The 24,639-nt window shown below is 40.6% G+C and overlaps 1 protein-coding gene across 2 annotated transcripts in view; it reads left to right on the top strand.

Moving 5' to 3' along the window:
- Positions 1-24,639, top strand: part of Cdh11 (cadherin 11) — a 160,981-nt gene that overhangs the window by 41,432 nt on the left and 94,910 nt on the right. Inside the window, exon 1 of one of the 2 annotated variants that reach the window (XM_055621407.1) lies at positions 6,907-6,967. The exons of the other annotated variant lie outside the window; for it this stretch is intronic. The gene's annotated coding sequence lies outside the window, so the exon portion shown is untranslated. Of the gene's footprint in view, positions 1-6,906; positions 6,968-24,639 lie in introns of those variants that run through there. 2 annotated transcript variants of the gene reach the window in all.

Here is a 24,639-nt window from a genome sequence, read left to right as displayed (position 1 = left end):
ATGGGTGGGTGATAAGAATCCATATGTGATCTACCAATAAACAAGGAAGATGACTGTTTCAAGGCCTTCCAGAGATTAGGCTATAAAGCAACATCAACATAAATACATCTGCTTGCCTCAAGGAATTAAGCTTATTGTCTGTGACTTTGTAGGGCTCAGGACTCAGTTGCATCAAGGAAGGTAAAGAAGCACATGATAATGAAACATGTTTCATTTTCTAACCACGCTAATGGAGTTAAAGGGAAAAAAAATGCAATAAAATGTCTACAAGATTCACTATGGAATGCTGATTAGGAAACAAAATGCTCAGGCATATACTTATGAAGGCACACACATGCAGATCTGTACAGGCAAAGTAAATGATAAATTTCATTGTTAGAAATCAAAAGATAATTGTGCATGAAATATGTTAATACCTTCATTAAAAACATCTTGGCATGGAGCTGAAGTAAAGTTACTTTAGTAGTGTCATGCTTATCATGTGTGTGCTCAAGACAACACACACACAGAGAGAGAGAGAGAAAGAAAGAGAAATTTCAAAGATTTTTCTGCTCAGAAAAATCCAAAGCAAATTATGTTGTAAAAAACAGCATACTTAACATTCTATCTCTTCATAGACATGAGCTTTTGTCTGCCTTTGGGGGCTTTCTTTGGTTAAATGATTGTGCTGGAGAAACTTCCTGACCAACTATGCACTGGCAACTATCTCCTTCTCCCTGCAATATGTCAGGAATCCCAGATATGAGGCAGATAGAGATCTATTACTGCATTTTGTGTGTGTGTCCCAGCACCTGATATGCTACGAACTGCTAATTGTTTCCTGAATGGATTTTGCTGCACCTCATCAAGTAAAAGGTTCTATCAAAATTCATGAGTTGACTTTGCTAATTTTTGCCATGACTCAGGCGACTCACTCTTAGTGTGGGAATCCACACATACAAATTAGGCAGGGATCATGCCACCTCTCATATCCAAGTGGAAGTGCATTTTGACATTGTTGTTAGGCTGGTAGACTAAAGCGGCTGGGTTATACCTTGTTTAACCTCAGGCATCAGGCAGCCAGCAGCCCTGGGCTGTAGATTAGCCTCTGCTACAAGTTTTCTACGTAGCATTAGTTCTGCTTCCAACCCTGCTCCTGTTTTATGTGTGTTTGTTTTTTACTCTCCTACTTGTGGATGGAAGATCTAGAATCAATCTGGGATGCTGTTCTCAGGAGCCTATACCAGAGATCTTTATTTTCTCCCTGCCTCATACATTTCAGTGTGAAGTTGATTGTCAAGCACTGCTTGAAAAAAGAGTAAGCATCAAAATCTTTTTTAGATTATGAGCCTTTATTAAGTGGGTTGGAGTCCATGTCATGCTATAACTTTTCTAGAAAGGTCTCGGGAAGACTCAGTATCATAGCATGGGGGAGGGGAGTTGCGTTATGTTTTAAAGCAAAAGAATGTCTAGTCTATAGAGGAAGTGGTCTGCCACTAAGGATCATTTTTGATGCTGTCGTCAGTGGTATAGGAAATATGCTTGTTGCCTCTGAGAACATATGTATCACACCTCAAAAGCAATGTGAGAGGCTTTGAGCCCAATCACTTCATGCACATTTATTAACTAGTATCTGTGAATTGTTTCCTCTACATAGAATTAGCAATGTGAAAACAAGAAACTGTAAAGTCTTGTGAACAAACACAATCATGTTTATCTATGTTTTGTCCCCAGCATCAGAGAGAATTCTTTGACATTGCTGTATTGTCAGAACATAAAAATCTCCAGCAGAGTGGAGAAATAATGCTATAGCTAGGGAAAGTGATCATAGCCCAAGAAACAGCAAAATAACACAGTGGCTATCTATGCAAACTATGCACCTGTGTCTCTACATCTGTATGGGCTTTAGACACACAGATAACATACAGATGTCTCTGTGGTTCACCAAGAGAAGGATATGATTCATCATTAGGAGGAGCAGGCAAGGAAAACACTGCAGTGACTTGTAGATGAGCAGAACACTAAAATGTGTTACAGACGCCCTTGAACATTTGTGAAATTTCTTGTTTCCAAGTTCTGTAGATGTGTAATAACTCAATATTTGATTTAAAAGGATTTCTTCCTTTAATCACATTGTTCTGGATGTATATCCACATAAGGATCTTTTTACAAAACCTCATAATTCATGTCGTTGCCTTGACACTGAGCAACACGTTACGATATCGTGTGTGTGATATGTAACACTTGCTAAGTTTGTTTTTACTTTTCCCTTCTCTCAGTTGTCATTGTGCTGTGCATTAGTGTCACTGTTGTAGTTAGATGAGGAAGTATCATTTCTATTGGTTTCGTCGTTCTCTTTAAGCTAAAATTTCATTTTTCTGCTACATGCAACTTACAATAAATAAATTTTCCTTTTGTGGAGTTAAGGAAGGAAGCTACACACATTATGAGTTTCTACAAGCCGTGCTCTTTTTTCGATTATCTCATTTTATCCATATATAATCGTCTATAAAGATGCCCATATCACTTTTTTCCTCAGATAAGAAAACTGACATTTAGGGAGATCAAGTGGTTTTCAGGTGCTCATATGTTGGAATGGTGGAGGCAGAAGGTAGATATGCTGGTGTCTTTACAATTTCATGACCTTTGCTTGAAGTGTTTGCAGAAGGATGAAACCCAACAAGATTTCTCCCTCCTCCTTCCTTAAAATAACTCCATGCAATGGCAAGTGTATATAGGCTATGTGCCCAGGCAAATCTCAGCCCTATTTACTGCCAGGCGCGTCCTACATCAGACTACCTTAGGTAGCCATTACTTCTCAGACCAGAACTCTCTTTCCAAGTGTTCATGGGATTAGAAATTTTATGTTCCCAAGAATGAGCTGGAGGGAGGGAGGTGTTATTCCAGCTTTTACCTGTTTCTCTAGTCTCCATTTTCCTAGGCTGGGCTGTGAGGTTATGCTAACCAAAGTTGTCTCTCAGTGACCTTGTGATGGAAGACTTTCTTTCTGGTTTATCAGCATACTTGGGAAACAGAGAAGAAAAAGCAAAGGAAGTCATATCTTTTTTAAGTGAGGGATGCAGAAACTTGAAGAGAGGTTTGTAGGAGACCAATCAAAGAAATCGTCTTGACTTCGTATAAATGAAACCCAGGTTTAACAAGTGCCCAGGCAGGGAGGTACGATGTATGCTTCTCATACTGAAATGTAGTTACTACACTTTGACAGGCTCTAGTATTCCTTGGGAAACACTCAGGGGGTACAGATGTAGGGATCTGTTTCAGCCTGGGGCTAAGCATTCATAGCTTCTGCTCCCCTGTAAGGGCAACGGTCTAGGTTGTCTGTCAATGCTGTAATTTCAGGCTGTATATCCTTTGTCACAATTAACTGATTCCCTGTATCAAACCACAGCCCACAAATAAAGATTTTGTGTGTATGTGTGTGTGTGTTCCATTTAGCATGCATGACAGACTCAATAGAAAACCATCATTTCTGTATAATAACTGAGACGGCTGTTCAGAAAAGGTGGTCAAATCCCTAGGGTCACCAGTTGGGAGAGGTCTGGTGGCCCTGACACTGTCTTGTGTGTTTACTGCCTGTGCAGAGTGCTGCAGCCTCCTGGAAGCATCAGGCGATGCCTGTTTCATCCAAGGGAATAAATCTTCAGAGTTGTATTGCCTGTCAGAGGTAGATTCTCCTGAAACACTCTTTTGGCTGTCCTGTGAAAGCCAGTGATTCACGGATCCTTGCCAAGGGATCACCATAAATCCTGTTTAGACAGAGAAATCCCTAATGAAAGAAGGGGTCTTTGCAGTGGCCCACAGCCTTGAGCAAAAGCATCAAGAAGAGGACTGTTTGCAACAATGCTTGAGTGGAGGCTGAGGACTTGATTGCATGGACAGAGACACAGATGGTCTTATAAGTAGGGTTTGATGAGGAGAGGCCCCTCACACCACAGGGCACGTGGAAAGAGATTTAGCACAGGATCGTTGAAAAAGCCACTATCACATGTGGGTTCTTCTAGTGTTCCTTCAGAGTTTCTATGTCTTATTTTGAATTGAAAAAATATTGACTAGTGCTCTGTCCTTCTTAGTTGTGAGAATTAAAGGAAAGTATACTGCCAGTCCTTTCTTTCAGTCCTTATTTTTGTGTCTCTTTTACCCTGGCCAGTTGTTCAGGATGGATATGATGACTACAAAATGACGTGTGGAAACACATTAGCAGCCACACAAGTTTTGTTTGTTTGTTTTGTTTGGGAAGTCAGCCAGTTCAGATCTCAGATCTAATAACTATGTGTTAGAGGGAGTAGAATTTCAGGAGGGAGGCAATAAATGTATTCATGTGGTGTGTTAAGGAATACTTTCTTCCCTTCTTATTTTTTTTCAGGTAAATAGATTCTAATAAAAAAAAAATCAACCACATTTCTACTTTAGGATGGGAAACTCAGCTTACCCTGTTCTGACAATGTTTGCCACATCATGCACAACAGTTAGGAAGTATTACTAAAACTTTTTATTTCAGTGAAAGGCATTCCATTTGCCTTCAGTGAAAGGCATTCCATTCTTTCATCTTTCTGCTTCTGTGTTTCTCTCCCACACAAACATCATAATCTGAGAAAGAGGCCCCACATTGGGGATGCTCCTCTGGGTGTTACGGAGGACAGCTCTTGGGTGCCTTTTGAACAGCTTGGGGAGAAGTAATGTCATGCTCTTATGTGTGTGATATTTCCCAGCAATAATTTTATAAAGTAGGGGCTGGGGAGATGGTTCAGTGATTAATAGCATTGGCTTCTCTTCCAGAGGAACCTAGTTCAATTCCTGGCACCCATATGGCAGCTCACAACTGTCTAGTCTATATAAAGTAAACATTATTGGGGTCATATTCCAGACTTGGGGAAAACAAAACAAACAAACAAAAAACAACAAACAACTTGCTTTTAAAGAGGCTTATCCAGTTGTCTACTTGTCTGATACTGTGCAGCAAGCAAGTGATGAAGCCTCATCTACACTTCAATTCTTCTTTTTCTTCCCTGGAGTTTTTCAGGAGGCCAGGGAAAGGCACTTAATTCAGGTGTATGGAACGAGAGCATGTTTTATTTCTCTCATCAGCCACTCCTTCCCTTTATTTACTCCCTGATCTGACAATGTGAAATGAAGCACAGCACCTCCTCTGTGGCTTTCCTACTTCTGATTCTGCAGCCAGGCAGAGAAAGAAGGGAAAAAGAAAGTTAAATGAACTCCCCAAAGGGCAGTTGCCAGGTAATCAGTGGATATTTGCTTTATTCTATTTGCTTGATTTAGAACAAAACAAAACAGCAACTGTTCCCACCTCAGGGTCCAAGTACTTAATCCTAGATTTAACAACAGCGGTTTTATGAATAATGAAAGAGTTTGCACCTTGTCAGGAAACAGCCCTGACATCAAAGAGACACCAAAATGAAACTTCAGTGGAAACTTCCTCCCAGCACCCCAGCATCAGCTTCCTGCAAGGCCTTACTCTCTTGGAGTGCTGTCTCTGGACCAAAGGCTTGCTTCCTGTCTCCTGGGAAGTTACCAAGCTATGCAGGATCTCTGATCCCTGCTTTGGCTTCCTAGAGTAGAATTGGTTTAATAAAGGCCCCTGGTGACCTACCGGCACACCAAAGTCACGGAAGCACCTCTCAGCAGAGGAAGGTCAGACTCAGCACCAGGATGGGATGGGATGGGGAGGATGAATGAGTTTGCCTGGGTACATAATTTAAGAGGGGGCTACACAGTATAGTAGCAGCATAAACAGTATTGGGAAAAATGTAGGAATGTGTATTTAATAGATACACATACACATGCTTTTAGACATATTCCGTCTTTTCCCTTCTGAATCCTTGTGGGAGAAGGCAAGAGAAGCTGGTGGAATTACGGGAAGTTGTATTTCTTGTTTTCTTTAAATCCTCTTAATTTTCAGCCAGTGAAACGTTGTGGAGTTGCTCTCATTTTACGATGCATACCTCTCTGCTGTTAAAATGTCAATAACTGGTTAGACCTAAAGAACCGAGTGTGCTCATCAGCTCAGCTGGCTGGGCCGAAGCCACCCTAAGGATGCGACAGAGATCAAAGCAGGTGGTAGGCATCGTGGAGCTTTACTTGAGTACACCTCAGCAGTTAACTCAGTCAACTTCACAAGACAGCCTAAGTGACAGAGAATCTGTTAATCTCTGTTTCCCAGACAAGGCGGTGGAGACATTTCTGAGGACATCCAGTGAGTAAACTAAAGGGGAATTCAAATACCTGCAGTTTACTCACTCCAAAGCCAATCTCTGCTCTCTGGTTCTTAACGACCTGCAGTCTACAGCAGAATTGCGTCAAATAAATTTAAACGTATTTCAAAGTTATAAAGCAAACTTACCACTTCTTTCAAACACTTCTGTGTTTGAGTGCTATATTGCTATGTACTTTGTTATTCTGAATATAGCTTTCTGATATTTGTCAGTTAAAGTATTCTTCGGAGTAATAAAAGGGGAGCAATGGTTAATGGGAGCTGCTCTGTTCGTTTGTAATTTTGACAGCCACTGTCCTGATAACTGAGCTAGGAAAGGATGTGGGGATTCTTTAGCAGGAGGAATATAGCTATTTCCAACTCTGACTGCTGAGGTCCTGCAGCCTCTGTGGACAGGAGTCCTGCGTGCCAGGTGTGCTCTACGCTCGACTGCGCTAGTGTTTACATCTTATATTCCTCTTCCGTAACAGCTACGCACTGGCCTCTCTGGCTTGCGTCTGTGTGGGACTCATTAGCAGTGGGTATGTGTCTCACACAGTGGTTCATTCACAGGCCTGCTAGCAGTGCCAGGGGCTGGGACTGCCTCTCAAGCTATCCTGGGAGGCTGCTATGCAGAACAAAGCTGGGCTGAGTCCTCTCGCAGTCCCATGGCCCTCTGTTTCCACGTGTGAGATCCCTGAGAAGGAAGGCTTTGGAACTCTCAACGCTGTAGCGGGATTCTGACCCTCTAGGATGACTGTAAGTGGCCAACTGCTGCTTGTGACCTTGTGATGGTAGAGTGAGTAGGCACTGGATTTATCAGGTCTGGCCCCTCCATCTGCCAGCCAATGCACAGGTGCCAGTCACCCTGCCCAGCACAGGCAGGCCAGATATGGAACAGTGGCTTGCAGATCCTGGCAGAAGGGACCAGCTTTTGCAGGCTTTCGTTTGGCATTGCTCCTTGATCTCTGTCCTGCTTGTGTCCTTGCAGCTGCCGGCTCAGCACCGTTACACTATTTCTCTCCTCTCTCCTTGGGTTATGATTGTCATTTGATTCAGTTTGTATTCCACTGTGCACTGCAGCCAGAGCTGTGGCTGGCTTGGCCAGGACCATGGATCTGTGTCTCAGGAACTTCAGAAAGTTTCTTCTGGTCTCTCTGTGAGAGAGATGGTTTGGAAGGGGTGCTGCTTCCAGATTGCAGAGTCTGGGACACGTGCTTGGGGCACTGTTTCTACCTTCTGTCTTTGGTTGCCTCCTCATTAAATCTGTCTGGGCCTGTGGTCTTGACTACCAATTGGTGTCTGACCTAGTTACAGGGAGCCACCATGTAAGCCTTCGTTCATCACATCAAATAGATCTTAATGTTTTATTACTTGTGCTTCAAATTGGGCATTGTCATTTTAGTGTGCTCTTACCTACCTTGAATATGTGTGCGTGGATGTGTGTATATGTATGATGAGAGCATGGGAGAATACATGTGTGCTCACACTGGCTGGGGGAGGGGTAACTGGGATTCAGCTTCCTAAATGAGCCTAGCATTTTACATTGCTATGTTGGGAATCTGCTTTGGGGAAACAAGGCTCTGCCTCTGTGCAGAACAGTTAGCAGACTGTTTTCTGAGTTCATCCTTGTATTTTCCACAAAGAGCACTTTGCCTTGAGAACTGATTCTCACAGTTTCTTTCCACCTTGATTTCAGGACTGTTTGCACCAGGGAGTTCTGCAAAGGATCTTTTAGATTGTTTAATGAATGAAAATTTCAGTTGGGATAGTTACAGCAGGCAGCTCATGGTTCCGTTGGTCCCTTTCTCAACACCACTGAGCTATGTGTGACTTACCTGTTTCGCTTTTGTTTATGCTGAGCTCACTAAACAAAATGTGAAGTTGGTTTTTCCAGCATATCTGAGCACCCAGGACCCCTCATCACCGTTTTTGACATGCACTGTGAAAATGACTCTCTCCAAACAAACTGGATGAAGCAACAACCAAATTATTTTTCCCATATTAAGTTAATCATATGCATCTAATTGCCAATCAAAGGTCCTAATCATTATAAGTGTGTCAGGGTTAGCATTTATTTTCTAAGCTTATTTCTATAAGCCTGACTTATAGCAAGACTGGAAAAAGGAAAGTGAGCAACAAGCAGTTTCAGCAGGAATCTCTAAAAATAATAACTTTCTTTGCATCTCTGTTTGACTCAAGTGGTTATTGAGAGGCCACTGCGTGTCTGGGATGGAACCCTGTGTTTTCAGTTTTATGTTAATTATTTATTATTGCATCTTTAATGCTCTAGGCAACTCTGTAAGTTAGGAAGAAGATGCACATGAGGAAACGGAGGCTTATTCAGTTGAGTTGAGCTGCTTTTCTCTCCTTCTTCACCTCCCCTCCCCATCCCAGCTTCTGCCAGAGCAGCACATTTTATGAGAACAGAGAGGGTCCAGGCCAGGATTGGACTTTCTCAATGGCGAGTAGTCACTAACTCCCGGTCTCCACGGTGCTACACAGCTGTTTGCTTGCAAGGGTAGGGAATATGCCTGATGTTCTTCCCATGTTCAGTGGCTTCTTGCTTCGTCTGAATATCTTGGGCAAAAACGAGTCTCTTTCTCCATAGAATAACAGAGCTTCAAGTTTTCAAAGACATTCATCGTATTCAACTGCTAATTGTGAAAGATGAGAAAAATGAGGCCTCTCTGTGGTAAAAAAAAAACAAAACAAAACGAAACAAAAAACAGTTCGCCTGTGGTCAAAAGACATGGACTTGAACTCAGTCACTCCAATTTGTAGACTCTTTAGGTGGGTAGAAGTGCATTACCTAGTTTATTCGGAGACTGGACAGCTCTCAAGTGTTTCACTTGGTGATGCTATCCAGGCTGCAGTGAGAGCACTAAAACTAGATACAATACAATCTCATTAGAGACAAGGATCCAGCATTATCCATCAGTTAGTCCCTCAACCTCAGTATATCCTCAGGTGGTTAGATAGATGAATGTGTATCATGGATGGAATGGTGGAGCTTCTAGAAGCATTTTTCTCATGCTCTCATCAACAGTCTGCTACTTGCTGACCTCCCTTCCTGGATTCTCCAAACACGAAGGAGTATTTTAGACTCAAATTGATGCTATCAATATTTAATTTGACACTTCGATGATTCAGGCATTTAACATTATAAACTATTCTCCAGTTTCTATTTTGGAATAAGTTGGCTCTTTCTTTTGGCAGCTGTAGGTGGAACATTTTTTCCTGGCTGTTGAAGAAAAGTGGTAGAAGGGGTTTAGTCCTCAGCACCCGAGTTCACACTGGATATGCCCCATTCAGAGATCCACCTTGCAAAAGAAATAGGGCACGTTGAACATTGAGGTTGAGATCATGTAGCTTATAATGTTACAAAAGTCCTAGGATAGATAACATCTTTAACATTGAGGAAGAAGAAAGGAAACTTCACCACATTTTTGTTTATGGAGACTAAATAATCTGTTTCTTTTGTTATAAAATTTAGGGAAAAGTTTACATTGATGTCATTTGAGTAGAGGTTTTTATTTCATAGTGAATTACAACAAAGTAACTCTCTGCTTTTTTTTATTTTGCTTTCAATTCATGGAATTGCTAAGGTGGGAAGGGCTTGCTGTTGCATGCAGTCTGTGGGCAGAACTTTATATTACAACAAGACAATTCTGACATTATGTGAAGATAGAAATATAATCTTTTTAGTAATCTGGGTGGAATAGAATGAGACTATTAAAGAATCACTTTATTTATGAGGTACTTAACATCACATCAGTTACTTCATTTAGAGTCAGACTGCCAAAACTTTGATGTTTTATTTCTGTAATTGAAAAAAAAAAAGTCCTTGAAATATGCATAGGGGAAAATCTATAGTCAATATCAGGAATTTTTGCTATTTTTTCCATATTTTGTATTTCAAATAAATAAGGTGGCTTTGCATGCAAGAAGCTTCCATGGTTGCCAGAAGCATTTCCCTTGTTCCTGAAAGTGAGTAGCAGTTCAGCTGGATGCCAGACAGACACATGTAGTCAGAACTATACTATTAAAAAGACAACCTTGTCTTCAAAGTCTCTTCCCCACAAACACATAGGAAGGCAGAGCACTAATTATATTAAATGCATTTGCTTATTTCCAGGCCAAATCTATAAAGATTAGTACTTTAATGTGAGGTGACAGAGTTTTAGACTATGAATCTGAAGAAAGGACATGGTAACAATCTGGCTTCTAAGAGAGGGTGGAGAAACCTTTATTAACTAAGTTTCCATCATAATTTGGCAAGTTGCTGGAGAAGCTTCTTAGGTCACTGAAAATAGACCGTCTCGTAGATCCAATCATGTCATCATTTTGCCTTGCCTTGTCTTTAGGTCATCTTATTTTAGTATCCTTCTTGTTTTTACGTTGAAGATCTTATCCTAGACCATGTACCAAAAAAACAAAAAAAGAACAAAAGTCTAGGTGAACCAGATAAGTGTGCTTTTTACATGCTCCTTATGAAAGTCTAATGTACAGGGTGAGTGAGTTGTCTTAACAAGCAAAAATGCTCACTTCAAACTTGATGGTCTGTGTTTGATCCCCAGGACCCACATGATGGAAGGAAAGAACCGACTCCCAAATGTTGGTCTCCATTCTCCATGTACAGCATACATGCTATGGCATTAGTGTGCCCATTCTCCCACCCCCACCTGCACACAACAATATAGAGGATTCTGTTATGCACAAAAATTATGAACAACTGTTCAACGAAAGACATTATCAAAACGCAGCAAAAAAAGGCAAGCAACATGGAGCCTGAGCACAATGTACTATAGATTGACATGATTGCCAATGAAAGCCAAGCTCTAACAAAGCATGCTGAGTTACACAAAACTGAAAGCGTAACTAAAAGTGAAAAAACAAACAAGTTTACGATAATAAAGAAAAATATCTTAACTCCAAATGCTAACATCTAAAAGCTGTAATGGAGATTACTTGTATTGATTAAACAAGAGAATGAAATGAGACCTCAGTCTGTCTCTACCCCACCATTGCCCCTGCATTAGCTTTTGGGATATTTCTGTATTACCCCTGCATTAGCTTTTGGAATATTCCAGGATCCATTTTAAAACTACTGGATTATATGACTGAGTTGTCATTTGTCTCTTAGTTCCTGAGATTTATGACTTCTCTCAAGCCTGAAGTCTAGGTTTACAGAACCTACAGAAAGTGATACAGCATACATTTCAGGGGCAATAAGTAATGCAGAGGACAGAGACTCTACCCTTCATAATTCCACAGGAGTGAAGTCAATTGCAAATGGTTGGAAAGAGGTTTCCTAAGCGTTTATTCAAGGACAGAAATTCTTATTGGCTGAGAACAGTTGCCCTTGCTTCTCATTTTCTCATTGTCACAGATAGCAGCTGCTTGCTGGCATGTGTGTCCTAGTGTAGATGGGTCCTAGAGAAGAAGTCACAGTAAACTCTGTTTCAGAAAGCTTTCAAAATCTTCTCTGTATCGTTGATCGCCTCCTTTTTTTTTTTTTTTTTTTGAGTTTGGACTTTTTTATTATTATTTTTAATTCTTTATTAATTACACTTTATTCACTTTGTATCCCCCCTGTGGTTCCCTCCCTCCTCCCGTCCCAATCCCTCCCTTCCTTCACCCTCTGCATGCATGCCCCTCCCCAAGTCCACTGATAGGGAAGGACTTCTTTTCCTTCCTTCTGATCCTGCTGAATTAGGTCTCATCAGGAGTGGCTGTATTATCTTCTTCTGTGGTCTGGTAATGTTGCTTCCCCCTCAGGGGGAGGTAATTAAAGAGCAGGCCAATGAGTTCATGTCAGAGGCAGTCCCTGTTCCTATTACAATGGAACCCACTTGGATACTGAACTGCCATGGGCTACATCTGTGCAGGGGTCTCCATGCACAGGTTATGCATGGAGGTTATCTCCATGCATAGTCCTTGGTTGGAGTATCAGTCTTCGTTGATCACCTCTTTATTCTTGTCTGTTTGCATGATTGAGGAAAGCTCTTCTTTGATTCTCTGGTTAACTGACCACATGGAAGATGCTCAAGAAAAAGGTCAGGGGCAGAACAAATGGTCCACATAGATAATGCCCTCAAAAAACATTCTCATTAATTAATTTATTATTCACTTTACATTTTTATTGCAGCCCCTTCCCTCCTCTCCTTCCAGTCCCACCCTCTTATCCTCTTCCTTCTTTTCTTCTCCCCTTCTCCCTTTCTCCTGAGAGAAGAGAACACCTCCCCCAATTAACCAGGCCAGGGCATAAGATGATGTCTTTATGAGCCATGTGTGTATGTGTGTTTGTGGAGGGTCTACATAAATACTGAGGATAGACTATCAGGAAGTCTTATTGAGTCAGGGCTTAATGAACTAAGATTTCTGAAAGAATGGAAAGCACTCTATCCAGAGTGAAAGGAATGAAGGAAGCATGGTGAAACAACACAGCAATCCTAGGATTCAGTGGGTTCCTCTCAGAGTCTGTCCAGACTAAGTGGAAGGTAACCTGAGGCTCACTTGGGAAGAGTCTCCCTAAGAACAGGGTATACCAGTTGGCAGGAGCCAGAGCCCTGGAGGAAGACTCCCTGGGTGTGAGTTCCTATAGGCTATGTTCCTGGACTAAATCACCCTGTGTATCTGAGATATCCCTGTTTTCAAATAGGAACAATCATTGTGACATTCTATTGAAGCATGGCACTTCACAAAAAGCAGGGCATATGAAATTGGAGACTTAAAATAGTACATAAGAAACAGGGGACACTGGTGCTTTGAGATTCTGAGTGGTATATGCAGGCCCATGGCTCATGTGAGCTTGCAGCCTCTATATGAGGCTGGACTTTGACTCTTCTGTCTTTCTGGCAGCAGAAGGGTGTTCAATATCCTTCTCATCTCCCCTCACCTGAAACTGACTCTGTGTTCTCACATACCAATAATCTGTGAGGCCCCATAATTCCGCCTCTGAGGATGATGCTTGTTTTCAAGGCTATCTACTTGAGAGGAAATGGAATAAATAAAACAGTGACATCAGTTCCTAGGATGGATGGCTGTCATCAGACTTGACCTTGTTCTGTGTTTCTGTCCCACTGAGTGACATAGCTTTTGAAACGGCATGACTTTTGCTGAGAACAGTCTTTGCATTAAAACTTTAGTCCAAATGATTTAATGATGTCATTTCCCCTTCTTCATAATATTGTATTATATAAAACACAACCATTTTTGGTACCAAATGTGTCTTTGTAGGCAGCCTTAAATTTCCCCTGGAGTAAAACACGGGAGGTATAAATGTGCAAAATGCATTTTAAGGAAAGGGAAGCATAGGGTGAATTCCAGGCTCTGTAATTTCCAACCTAGTTTCTTACTTATGGAGACCCAGTTTCCTGCAGTTCTTGCACAGGGCTCTCTCCTTGTCACTAGGTCAGCATTGACACTGTCTCCACCTATGATTCTTTTTCCTTCTATCCTTGGAAGACAACTGCCCTTCTTCCCAGTGGTCCATTTAGACATCTCATTTGGCTTGTGATGCTAATGATTCCAAAGTACAGAGGTGTGGGGGTGTTAGATGCAGAGACTGTGGTCACTGAGGGAGCTGCAGGCTCTTCTCCTGGACCCTCCTTCCATACCCCAGTCTATACCCTTTAAAAATAAGCAGTGAGCGAGAGATAGACCAAAGTTCCCCAACCCTGCAATCATTCTGCCTCCTATATTATGTACTCAATGCTGTCTTTTCATTCATTCTTTTTCTTAAGTACATTTTAAGAAAATAATATTGTTCTCATTTATGAGAAACCAGTAACTCTTGTCGTAAAAGCGAGGTAACCAAAACACTAGATATAACTAAAAAGAAATATAGCTGAGTTCACTCTGTGCCCCGAGGCTGCCTTCTCTCATTGTGACCACAGAGAAGTCTTAGGAATCACTGCGAATAGATTCTTTTTGCAGAGATCATAATACAAAGAATAATGAAGATAGTTCAGTATATCTTGGTTACATGCTATTTAATACCAGCGATGATTGTTCTTTGTTTTGCCCCAATACAATAAGGTTTTACATCAGTTCATTTATATAGTCTTTGTAGCAGAACAATAATTTATGATAATATCAATTAATATTTAGTAAGCAATAACTTTGTCCTACAAACAAATAATGTAATTTGTAGAGCTCATCTCCTTTGCCTCAGTGTAGCTCTCTGAGGTTTATGATAACCGTTTGGTGGTATCATATGAGATGGAGTCCCAAATCTCAGGTCTGGTGAACCACAAAGTACCAAATGAGAATGTGTTTGCATCTCTCGTTGAGATCTCCAATTGTCTACTATTTATAGACAGCTGGTCACTATTACCATAGCTTGGTCCCTTCCTTGATTTCTTTTTACTGGAATCAAATATATTTTGTTTGAATAATGAGGTTGTGTACACTTTCTCTGAGGCCAACCTTTCGCCTGTAGCTCTGAAGACTGAAAAGCTGAACATGCTGTATACTGCCTGGAAGCTGAAACATAACTCCCTACCACCTTACCCTCACAGTGCTTTGCATACTCAATATCCCTTATGGATCATCTTCCTTGTTGTATTGGGGTTATCTCAGGAAGCCACACCTCTGACTCATGTGGAACACTGGAGAAGCACAACTTGTGAGACCACTGATACTGGTGGTGAAAGCGGGTTGCTTTTAGCCAGGGGCACTGATGGTGATTGAATAGGAGAGATACTTACTTTCTATCATATTTTCCGTCTTATCCAGTGTCAAATTAACTTGATAATTTACTGGATAAGGGAAACTGGCTTAAGTGTTTCCAAATATCAGCAATTAAATTGCGAGTAGCATATGTGCTGTGTATCTACAAATTTACATGTAAATTATCCATCAATCTATATATCAGCATCCACCTCAGATCGTTGCAAGCATCATGGAGGAGAACACATTAAGAAAAACTGACTTAGATCCAGCCCGATTCTCTTGGCTGAAGATGTAAGATAAATCACTGAGTGAGTGCTGTGGCAGAAGGAATTTAAGAAGAATCCAGCCTCTGACTTGAACAAAGCTACTTCATATATGAGCAGGAATTCTTTTCTGCCATTCCTACAGAGAGAGTAATTGCAGCCCTGTCCTATGTCATGACACAGCTCTACATGACTGAAGAGCATATTGTTTTGGTTTTAGTTTTGTTTTTCTTTCCTCATTCTTAGTTCTTAACAGTATTCTTGAAAGTAGGCGTCACTTTTTTAAAATTTTATTTATTTTTATTAATTACAGTTTATTCACTTTGTATCCCCCCATAAGGCCTTCCCTCCTCCCCTCCTGGTCCCACCCTCCCTCCCCCTTCTTCACGAATGACCCTCTTTTAACGAAACAATAGTTATAAAAGAAGAAAATGCCAGGCGAATCCTTGAGGATGTCTTTGCATATCTGCAAGTACCTTGAAGGTAAATCCTGAGGCAATCAGTCTAGATAAAGCTTCCTTTAAGAACAGATTCTTGATCTTGTCGAGTGACTTTCCCAGACACCTTCAAAAACTGCAAATTCATACAGATGAAGAATGCTATTCCACCAACATAGGTCAGCAGACCGCAACTGAAACATTTCTACAGCACTGCTCACCCCCTCCCCATCCTGAATAGATCTAGTGTACTTAATGAGGAAAAATGGAGACCCTGAGACCCCACTGGACTCCTTCTGTGACTTATATCATCCTTCAGTGACCAAATTCCTATTTGTGCCTGAAGAAAATTACAAGACTTCACTTACCAAAGCCTTTTAAATGTACTGGTGCCTCAGTGAGAATACGGTGTCAGGAACTCACTGTCTCTTTACCATCTTACCTGTTTACATGCTTTTTGTGATTATGTAGCTTGGGCCTTTATCCACCTGATAGGCAATGGACAAGAAAACCAACAAGATTTTGCACCCGTGTGAATGTATAGACAATTAGAGTTCTCAAAGCTTTTACACACAGAGCATTTTATTTGAGTCTACTAGTAAGACAAGGTTTTGATTTTGCCACATTTCATTTCTTTTTATTGGAGGAGAAGGGATAGCTGGGGGACAACTTTTGGGATTCTGGGAAATTACCTGAGATCATGAGGCTTAGCAGTTTTTACTTGCTGAGCAACTTCTCACCAGTCTGTGTTTAGTTTCTCGGTGTGAAAGGATATTCCCACTTAATTTTGAAAATCTTTGTTGTATTTCTTTCTGAGCATCATATCTCCTAAGGGAAATCTCTACCAATGTATTTTAAGTCAGGCACATTGCTAAGGATGCTACAATCTCCCTCTCTTCTCATGATATAGTAGTAACCGGTTGTGGTTGTTCGGGCTCAAACACTGCAGTGTGAATGTGTGTTTGTTTTACAATGCCTCTCTGACTGTGAATAATGACATGTGACTTATCTAAAAGTTGGCAGATAATTTGGTATCTTGACTGTGTGGAGACTGCCTGTATCTGATCAGATGTCAGAGACACTGTCTCTGGTCTTAAGGGTAGTTAAACGTTGGTTCTTCACTGTATGTGTGGGTTTCCCTGTACCAAGGCACTTTTCCTGTGTGTTACAGAGGCCTGGTGAACTGATATAGTCCTTACACATTTTTTAGTGACATCAGTGGACTACTTCCCCAAATCTCTGCCCTAATTTATTTCTAAAGAATGCAGTTGACTTGAGCAGTTAAATGAATCACTGTAGATTGAAATAATCTGTGACTGAGTCTTAGGCTCATTGTTTTGGGACACCGGGATTGATAGGAACTTCATACATCCTTATTGTACCTCATTTCCTTGCTATGAAGTAGAAGAAGCATAGAACTTGACTACAAGAATTTTACAAAATAATATATATTATAATCTATCTATCTATCTATCTATCTATCTATCTATATATATATATATATACACATACATATGTATATTGGTATATATGCAGTTAAGTACTTACTCCAATTTCAGTAAATTAAAAACACTCAATTGTTATCAATTGTCACTGCTTGTTTGGAGCAAGGTGAGTTTAAATAACTCATAACTAAAATTCCTGAGGGAGTTTATGCCACCTATTCATGACTATAATCATGTATTTATTTCCCACAGGTGATAAGATGCCTCACTTGGCAAGTAGAGAATTGGAATACTTTTTCAAACTCAGTATTGACAAAAGCACAAGCATTTAATGCCAACCAGAGCATACCTGTTGTTTTAGCCATTTTTATTATAATAGTTATGACTTTTGATAAATGATAACCTCTGCCTCTGGCTTCAATTATTTTAGAAAAAAAAACAACAACAAATGATGACATGCTTTATTATCAAGGCTGAGTATTTTGAGCATCATTACAATCCTTGAAAACTAAGCTCAAGTTATCTCTGCCATGAAATACACAAATGGGTAATATTTTTAGTCACACATATATATACATATATAAAAACACATTTGTGCTCTCTCTCTACATATATATATATATTACTGCGGTAAGTGAGCCCTGAAGAAGGCAGGGCTTGACGACTGACCCAGAGGATAAAAATGAGTACAAGATGAACTGCAGTCTTCAGGTAGCTCACAGCTTTTGTTTGTACAAAGTTGTAAAGGGCAGATAACCACATTAACAAAGAGTTAGTGCCTATGAGAAAACACAAAAGCCATAGGTTATAGCAAGGCACTCCAATAAGGAATGCTAAGAGGATTCTGAAGCTCTCTGTGTTTACAGGAGGAGGTCGGGCAAAGGTCTACTGATGTTCCACCAGCAGTGGCTAACGAGTTAATGTGAAGGAACAGCATGTTCAGAAAGGTACAGAGGCGGACAGCTGCCGAGTCAGTGAGCAGCAGGACTTCCTCATCCAAGAGATACTGTGGGGAGGTGAGTGGAGACAGACTTAGGGGTGAATAGGTTGTAGTAATGAGTGTGAACACCTCTCAACCACTAAATGGATGCTGCAGAGGTGGTGCAGGAGCTAAGCGAGTTTGCTGCTCTTGGAGAGGATGCCAGGTTGGTGTCCAATGTGTTATGTATCTCACAACCATGTGTGATTCTAGCTCCAAGGCAACTGATGCCCTCTTCTTACCTCTTCAAGCACCTGCACACATTTGGTCCACATAGAGACAAGTGGATATACATACATGGACATAAAATAAATAACTGTCAAAAGAAAAATAGATAGAAACAAGACAGAATGGAATAATGGAGAGGTGAAGCTGTATTATATAAATGTAAGTTTACTGGGAGCAGTGCAGGATGGGGAGGCAGGTGAGAGAGGGGAGAAGAATACACAAAGAGAAAGAAGAGACGAGAGACCTAGAAAGAGAAATAGAGCAGAGCAGGGGAGAGAGAAGGGGCTGAAAAAGAGGAAGGATGGGGAAGGAAGAGAGAGGACAAGGTAAGGACAAAAGGGGTGGAGGAGGAACCTAAATGTCTGGATTATACAGTGAAGGGCCTCTTGGGAGAGGGGAAGCCCAGCCCCTAGGTAGGACAGTATATGCCAGCCAAGCCCTGAAGCAGGTAGGGACCTAACAGGAATCATTTAGTATTTTAACATTTTCAGATTCACATAGATGTGTAAGTTTAGATAAAGCATTGGTGTGTGTGTGTGTGTGTGTGTGTGTGTGTGTGTATACACGCACATATGTATGTGAACTGCATTTCTAGTTGGTGGCTTCTGTTAAGAAGGAAGTGTCTGTTTTGCTGTGTTTATATTTTCAAGTCATTTCATTTATGACAGGAACACAAATTAGCAACATAAAATAAAACAAGCTATACAAAAAGGTAAGAGGTGTTGCAGAAGACCTATGATCAAGTATATGTGTTTGCCTTTCTCACATCACTAATTCTCCATTAAATCTTATTAATAAACTGTCTGAGTGTCTTAAACACTTTCTCTAAGCTTGTTTATACTACTTGTTAGCTTTTTGCTTCTGAAAGAATTACTAGCATTTTGGGAAAGAATAAAATATGTCTTATGCAAAGGATTTTAATATCATTATATTGTGTTCTCAGGTGTATAACTACAGGAATAGAGTCAGTCTCTGTGTACGGCTTTATGGTGATTATTCATTTTTTGGTGATACTTTTTAATTACTATTATTTATTACAGCTTATTCACTGTGTATCCTGGCTGTGGCCCCCTCCCTTGTCTCCTCCCAATCCAAGCCTTCCACCCTCTTCTCCTCCTATGACCCTCCCCTAGATTATCCTTAAACTGAGTATACTTATTTCCTGTGAATGTTGATAATAATTCTTCCTCCTCCTTCTTTTCCTCCTCCCAAATGCAACCCAAAACTTATCATTATGGAGTGAAAAAGGCAGGACCTTTGGAGTCAGGGAACCCAAGTTTGTTATTGCTGAACTTCTCTGAAGTCTGCATCTTTTCTTTTTTGTGAGGTTGGGAGGGAATAAGCTATGTTTTTTCTTGCCTTCTTGAAATCATTGATCAAAAATAAATGCATGCAGCAAACCACACCTTGTCTAAGGCAACAATATCAGGAATCTACATTGCTTGGAGAATGATGCCAGATCATGGGATTGTTAATGTGATTGTTAGTAAGGTAAAGAGAGAAAGTGAAGCTAGAATTTGGACAAGAAATTGTAATAGCACATACAGGGGCAGGAGGCTACCTCGGATGCTAGAATAGTGTTTGTTTATTCATTTTTCAAAGCTATTACAAAGGCTGTGAATATTTATTTAGTTCTGCTCCCAATAGCCCTTCTAATAGGGAATTGTTTGGTTACAACGAAAGACATTTGTAAATGCGTCTGATAAGACTGCCATTGGACAAGGAGTGTTTTGTTGGACACAAGAATTCTATTATCCCTGGCTTCAGTTGTCAAGTGCCCGGGGAACCCAGAATTTATGGTAGCCACACAATGGGCCTTTCAGGGCCCAGCGAAAGAGCTGTGAGATCCTGCTCCACGGCTTTTCAGGGCTTCTAATCTTTTTATCGGGCCAGGACAATGCCGGATTCAGCTGCTGCCTGAGCCTCCTGACTGTCCATTGGCCATCAGGTATTGTGCAGTAATTACCATGGTGACAATGGACTCGCTTCTACGCCCGTCCATCGGCCCTTTAGAAAATAGCAAATGTTGTCACTTTGTATTAGGTGCTTCTAAAGGCATGGCTTACTTAGGAAAATGACTAAAGGGACATAAAGATAGTCGTGTTAAGAGTTTCATTTAAAAGGCTGCTCTGTCAAATCTATTTGGAGCCCAGGAACTTTTTGTGGGTGCTTTCTTTTAATTACAGTTAGTCCTTGGGCATCAACCCATGTTCTATCAGTGAGTAACCAGCCTGGGAGACTTCACATGGACCATGAACCATCTGTTGCTGGAAGCCCCTAAATAACCAGTTGGAGCAGAGGTCTAAGCCAAGTCAATGAACATCATGGCATCTTTAAAACTCTTTGAGACTTGGTTTCCTCATATTAAAAAAAAAAAAAAGTCAATGGTGATGCTCATTGATGGCTGTTAGTTACATTTTGTATGATTGCAAATGTATGTATGATATAAATACTGATGCATCTACTGATGAGCTTTATGCAAAGCAAACATAGAGTGAAATATAAAACAACCATAACAATTGTAAAATCACAGTATGTGTCTATCTTTTAATAATCACAGCTCATGATTTTTAATTGAGATTTTACATTTATTCTTACTACTATCCTTTATAATAACCCTCCAAAAACATTACTATTTACATTTTATATACAGAAAAAGGCCTCAGATAGTTACTGCTTATCCAAACTCAATCTAGTTTAGCAGAGGCAAAACCTGGGCTCTAAGTGAGGTTTTCTCACAGTGCCTCTCCCTTTCTTTTTAAAAATTCATAATCGACAGGCTTATCTTATAAAATATGTTTCAACATATGGTTTGGGGACTTTGGCAATAACAAGAAAAAAAAAAAACACCCAGTGGTGATTATTAATGGTGCTTAATCATCACTTTGACAATGTTGAGAACATGTAACACTCCAAAAAGCTGTAAGTTCCCATCTGTAGATGCCCAGAGCGTGCTACACTTTTCGAGCCCCTTCTGCTGCTTGCTGAGCAAGAAAACCACAGAGCAGGATCAGCCATGTGTTTCTAGTCATTGCTTCTAGAGCATAGTAGAATGCAGTCCTAACACTGTATTAACAATTAACAGAACTCCACTCCACAAACCTGCATTTTAACTTGCTTTTGCATTGATGACATGGGAATGCTTAGTCATCATTTGTTTTGATCGAGTCTGTTCTTGACCATCCTTAGTTCTTTGCTTGCAAGCCTTATGCCAAATGTAGCAAGTATCTTTGAACACACAGCAGGAACAGGCACTATTTGTTCTGACAAGTGGCTCAGATGTTGGGGCTCTTAGAGTTTCTGAGAAGGAGTGGACTGTTGGCAACCTACTCTAGTCCTGCTGTTTCTTTGCTGCATTCACTTGGGCATTCACTATAAGGCCTCAGTTTCTGTCTCTGTAAAATGGGGTTGCACTATCATCTCCCATGTCTATCTTTCTCCCCTCATCCATAATGCTTCCTTTCAGCCCATATTCTAGCTACAGGACCTCTGTGCTCACAGTACACACAGACAAACACAGGTTTTAAGACACTGAAGTGTGAGTTGATGGAGTAAGTGTAAAGGGGCTACTCTGCTACATTTAATATATTTTACGCTTTCATTCACCCTTCTTTTTTTTTTTATTTTATTTTTCTTTTTAGTTACATTTTGTTAACTCTGTGTCCCAGCTGTATCCCGCTCCCTCATTCCCTCCCCAACCCCACACTCCCTCCCTGGTCTCCTCCCTGCCCCTTTCCAAGTCACCTGATAGGGGAGGACCTCCTTCCCTTTCATCTGACCCTGTTTTATCAGGTATCTTCAGGGCTGGCTGCAAAGTCCTCCTCTGTGGCCTAACAGACTGCTCCTCCCCTGGGGGGGGGGGTGTCAAACAGCCTGCCCTTGAGATCCTGTTAGAAATAGTCCATGTTCCCCTTACTTTGGAAAACTACTTGGTTACTGAGCTACCACAGGCCACATCCGAGCAGAAGTTCTAGGTTATATCCATAGATGGTCCTTGGTTGAGTGTCAGTCTCAGAAAAGACCCTGTGCCCAGATATATTTGGTCCTTGTAGAGCTCCTATCCTTTCCATATCATACTAACTTCCCTTCTTTCATATGATTTCCTGCACTCTGCCGAGGGTTTGGTTATGAGTTTTAGTGTCTGCTTTGAAACACTGCTAGGTAGAGTCCTTCAGATGCCTTTTGTGGTAGACTCCTGTCATAAGTTCAATGCACATCCCATTTGTCTTTTTAAATGAGGATTAATCACCTTCGCCTGTGTCCACTTTCTTGATTATCTTCTTTAGGTGTGTAGATTTCATTATGATTATCATGTCTTGTAGGTCTATATAAGCGAGTCATTCACCCTTCTATCAGCACATCATGGTTGGTTCCAGTTGAAGGTGCTTTTAAAATATACCCATTCTGGTTGAGCTTACGTTGTAGAATGGGACCTCCACTGTGAATGGTTCGGCACTTAGGGGTCCTTACTGCCCTTGCAGAACTCAGGCGTTCAGTTCCCACCACCCATGTCAGATGATTGGAGGCCTCCCAAACTCCAGTTTGTAGGGGTGTGAAACCCTGTACCAGTATCTGCAGGCACTGCCTCATGCCTGACACACACACACACACACACACACACACACACACACACACACACACATTTTAAACAGTAAACATAAAGTCTGAGAAGAGGATCCACACATGGTAATCTACAAGACAAGACATTATTTTTAGAGAGCTGGAAATCAGAAGGACATGACCATGTATAAACCAAATCTTTACATTTGTATTCTTCTCAAGCTGTTATTATTCAGTCATCCACCATCGAACAATCCATCCATCCATCCATCCACTGTTTTTTTGTTTGTTTGTTTGTTTGTTTGTTTTGATTTTAAGATAGGATTTCATATTGAGGCCAAGGTTTGTGTCAAACTCACTATCTGAGTGTTAGACTTGCGAGCCTGCATATCTATATTTGGCATAGAAGTCTTGATTTTAGTATGTGTACATAGTATTTTCCCATTACAATTAACACCTGTAGTGTTCAGGTGTTCTTGTACCTGATTTCTCTGTCTCTTTGAAATAATATATATAACTTAATGGCTGTGTTCATAAGAGCTTTAGTCCTCTGTGCGGCCATGCACAGCGATGAAAGGGGATGGTAGAGCACAGGGTGACTGCACAGGAAGGAGGTCCTGATGACTCCTAGACTTGCAACATGAAAGAGGAACATCTTAGAGTAGGTAGGATGTGGATGAGGCAAGGCTGGTTTCAGGAGAACAGAAGACAACACATGATTCCAGATCAGGGAGTCATAGAGTGTGTGCAAAATGAGACGATATGAACCTTTTAACATAAAGGTTTGCAATGAAGGGAAAGGTGTAGAATAAACCCTCCCAGCCCTCTCAGACTCAGAAACCTTGCTCAAAATTCAAATAACAATGTAGAGTATTTATATTTATACTTTTGTATCTAAGGGATATTATGTAGTTGGAAGAAAGCCCTTTTCACCGGGCTTATAGATCCTCAGTCACAAAGTTCTGCAATTAATAAAATACTAAATAATTAGAGAATGTCATCCTTTTGTTTTTGTTGTTTCTTCCATAACTTTGTGATCTTTGGATGAAAGGTATTTCATATGAAACAGCTTTCAAGGAGGTGAAGAAGCAAGGCAAAGTGAAGGCTCTGAGATGGTTTCCATAGATTAAGTAATTAAAATTTTACAGATAGTGCCAGCCTCAGAATGTACTATTTACATTATTAGCCTAGAAAGGAAGAAAGAAGGAATAAGAGCTTGGGCATTTGTCTTATAAATTCTGACCCTCTGCAATAGTCCACTGAGTTGGACAAAGAATTCCAACTGTGGTATCTCAGATAGAAGAGAATATATCACATATGATTTGGGAAAATTATTTTTATACTGTTTATAACATTTTTATTTTAAAATTTATCTTATGTACATTAGTGTAAACGTGCCAGGTCCCTCGGAATTGGCATTACAGTTGTGAGCTGCAATGTGGGTGCTGGGAATTGAACCCAGGTCCTTTAGGAGAGCTCTTAACCACTGAGCAATCTCTCCAGCCCTGTTCATAACATTTTAATAATATACTGCTCATTAACATCACATTCAGAAATGTATTGGCTGATAACAATGCATAATTACCTTGCACAGTGCTGAGTTGTATGAACACATGTAGATACTGCTTTACTGAGAATCTCTCTGGTCATGCAACTAGATAAATAATATTACATACATACATCAGCGTCTGGGACAATAGACGAGGAAGATCCACTTCTCATTGAAATTTCATCTATATCAAACCCAGAAGAATCAAATTATAGGTCATCTTGAAGCCAAATACCCTGTAGCTGTAATCTGTGAATCCAAATAAATTGTTTGTTTTCTCGATGTAACTGT

The sequence above is a fragment of the Psammomys obesus genome, unplaced genomic scaffold, assembly GCF_907164565.1.
Source record: "Psammomys obesus unplaced genomic scaffold, mPsaObe1.curated_primary_1811, whole genome shotgun sequence".
NCBI classification, from domain to species: Eukaryota; Metazoa; Chordata; class Mammalia; order Rodentia; family Muridae; genus Psammomys; species Psammomys obesus.
Note: the sequence above shows the minus strand (reverse complement) of the source record. Positions and strands in the feature narration are given on the sequence as shown.